Here is a 3,348-nt window from a genome sequence, read left to right on the forward strand (position 1 = left end):
ATTTTGTGTTCAGCGTTTTCATATCCTCTTCACTACACGCAAGGACCAATGCATTCATTGTGAATGACAACAGACCATCTGTTCCAGCAGACATGTTTCATGGTACATGTTACACATTTTTCAGTGACACTTTCGAATAAGGTTTGATTTATTAACATAAAGCATTAGGAGTCATGAACTAACACATTTTTTTTAACAAACATTTATTAATCATTTATAAAATATGCTACTGTTCATCGTTAATTCATTTGTTCGGTATCCTTTAATTTAACAAGTAATAGAAAATTAATCTCAAAATGTTTAAAATGTAAAAGTAATGAAAGAATTACTAAATGCTGTAAAACTATATTGTGGGTTAATACACTGCTGTTCACAAGTTGGGGGTTGGTAAGGTGTTTTAATGTTTTTGAGAGTAGTCTCTTTATTTTAATATATATTTAAATATAATTTCTTTCTTGTGATGCCAAAGCTGAATTTTCAGCATCACTACTCCAGTGTTCAGTGTCACGTGATTCTTCAGAAATCTGAATCTAATATACGAAATCTAATACGATGATCTGATTTTTTTTTTTTTTTTTTTTTTTTTTTTTGCAAACCATGTAACATTTTCCAGGATTCTTTGATTAATAGAAACTTCAAAAATACATTATTTATTTATAATAAATATAGTGCAGTAATATGAATTCTGGAAAACGTAATCAGGTTCCAAAAAATTATATAATTGTACGTTTTAAAAATACTCAATCGTGATTGCATGAGTTCACTCACAGTTTTTTGTCAAGCATAACAAATAAAAAGAGTTTTAATCTTTTTTGTTTTATGTTGATTGTTTTTATATCAAATTTTTTATTTATCAAATTAAATTATGGTTTAATTATTACCTTTTCATTAACTTCTGAAACCCTGCCTGCAGTTCCTTCACAAACCCCAGTTTGGGAAACCCTGATGTAATGTTTAATGTACTTCACGTTGTTGATGACATTTTCAAAAACAAATTCTCTTTGCATTTTTATATCACTATAGTAAAATATTATTCAAATCTATGTGATAAACTAGATAAGGCTAAAAGTAAAGACAAATGTAATTTGTATTCAGTGACTACACTTTGTACACAGTACTGAGTGTACTTAATTCAGCCTTAAAGTGTTAATATTTCAGTAATGGTCCACACGCATACACCTTATAACCATGTGCTCCATTCACTCTAGTGTTTGGCTGTCTAAAACCAGTATTGCCACTGTAACCGGTCTGCAACTGACCGCTGTTACGTTACTGTCTCTGCGTTGTGTAATAGAAGGACCAGGACACTGTTACTGCGGTTCACCAGACCAGGGATGTTTATTAACAGTCGCTCACGCCCAACATGGACTTATCACCATCTGTGGATCAACATCAATAAAGATGACAAACTGCTTGTGAAGATCTCATCATTACATCACCTCTCTCCACCGCATGCAATGCAAACTCCATTAACAATCAAAAATAATACACATAACATTGAAAGATGTGAAATACCTGTGGATCAACATCAATAAAGATGACAAACTGCTTGTGAAGATCTCATCATTACATCACCTATATGATACAACACTAGTTTAGTTGATTAATGATTCAAAGCCCTGTTAATGCATATCATACCGCCCACACAATATATCTTCACATTATTGATCCACTCACACATATAACATGCAATAAAACACAATACACAGTCTCTGTACTGTTCACAAAGGGATATCAACTCAATTAACATACTTTACAAACTTAATTCGCTCATAGATTGAAGAGCACTGAAAAACGCTTACCTCTCTCCACCGCATGCAATGCAAACTGAAGAGAGGCGCGCGCACACTTCAAAATGGCACCACAACAGCGGCAGAAGAAAATATCAAAATAAAAGTCTCTGGAGAATAAATAGCAAAAATCAACATATATTGCTCAGAGAAAAACGGAAATAAATCAGTAATAAAATAATAAGGATTTTAGTGAAAAAGCAACAATACATTAAACTTGTATTGTACTTATAACTCGTTACATTCACCCCTTCCGGATTTCACTTAAATCCATACTGAATGATCCAAATAAAATAACAACTGGTACAGGTCTGCAATGAAACAGTCATTAGTTCAACTTGTGAGTTACCCACTAATAGGTCAAGAAAAATCTCAGAGTGATCAAATCTAAGATTATCTTGGAACACTACGGTGCCTTGTACACCATAATATAACCTGACCCTTGTGTTTTACATTTGAAATCAAAATGTCTTCACATCATACAAAATCAAAACACATTAGAATACTCTTCAAAACAAAGAAAGGAATGACCCAGTTCTCTTTTTCAGATTACTTCCTACCCCTTGAAGATAAAAGGGTTTCTGAACCATTGACTCAATTAATCTGTTCACTTTCTTAACGACTCTACCTGCCCGTGTCCTAACACCCTGAACGTCAGTGACTGGAACTTGGGTATCAGTGTCAGTTTGAGAGTCAATAAGAACTTGGGCTTGTATGTCTGTGTCACAGTCAATGTTGACATCAAGAGATGATGGGCTGGATTGAACTCTACTCTGAGGGAGATCTCTGCTACCACTCTCTTCAATTTGTGACTGGTCACTGGACTCTTTTCCTTTCAAACTGAAATGGTCTGTTCCCACAGCTTCCTCATCATCAGAATCGGGAACTACAGGACTTTCAGAGTCTACGTTCACCCATCTTCTGGTTCTCTCCTCCAGATCTGTTGGTTCGAAGTCGTCCGCACAGGACTCACTTCTGTCGCTACGTGACTCACACTCTGAATCTTCCGCAGAGAGCAGAATGCTTTCCTCCTCATCAGGCGATTCAACAGGTAGGAAACTAATGTCTAGAAGCAGGTTCCGGTGCACAATCTTCACATTTCCATTCCCATCTTCTAGCTTGTAAATGTGCTTCTGCAGGTTCCTGTCTATTACAGTGTACACGACAGGGTCCCATTTATCCGCTAGTTTCCTCTTGCCTCTTTCTCCTTTATTCGCCACCAACACACGGTCCCCAACATTGAGACATGTCCCTCTGACTTTTTTGTTGTAACCTTTTGCCTGTTTCCTCTGCTCTTTTTCAGAATGTTGCTGCGCAATCTCAGCCGCCTCATGGAGGTATGACAACAACGATTTCAGGTAAGTACCATGATCAACAACCACGGGGTCATGTAGCACCTGTCTGAACATGACATCCACTGGCAGCCTTGGGACACGACCAAACATAAGCTGAAATGGAGCATACCCAGTTGTCTCATGGACTGTAGCGTTGTAGGCAAAAGTCAGCGTTTGTATTTGCTCTGGCCATTTGTGCTTTTCTTTCAGAGGCAGGGTTCGGA

This window comes from Phoxinus phoxinus (assembly GCF_949152265.1).
Source record: "Phoxinus phoxinus genome assembly, chromosome: 21".
NCBI classification, from domain to species: domain Eukaryota; kingdom Metazoa; phylum Chordata; class Actinopteri; order Cypriniformes; family Leuciscidae; genus Phoxinus; species Phoxinus phoxinus.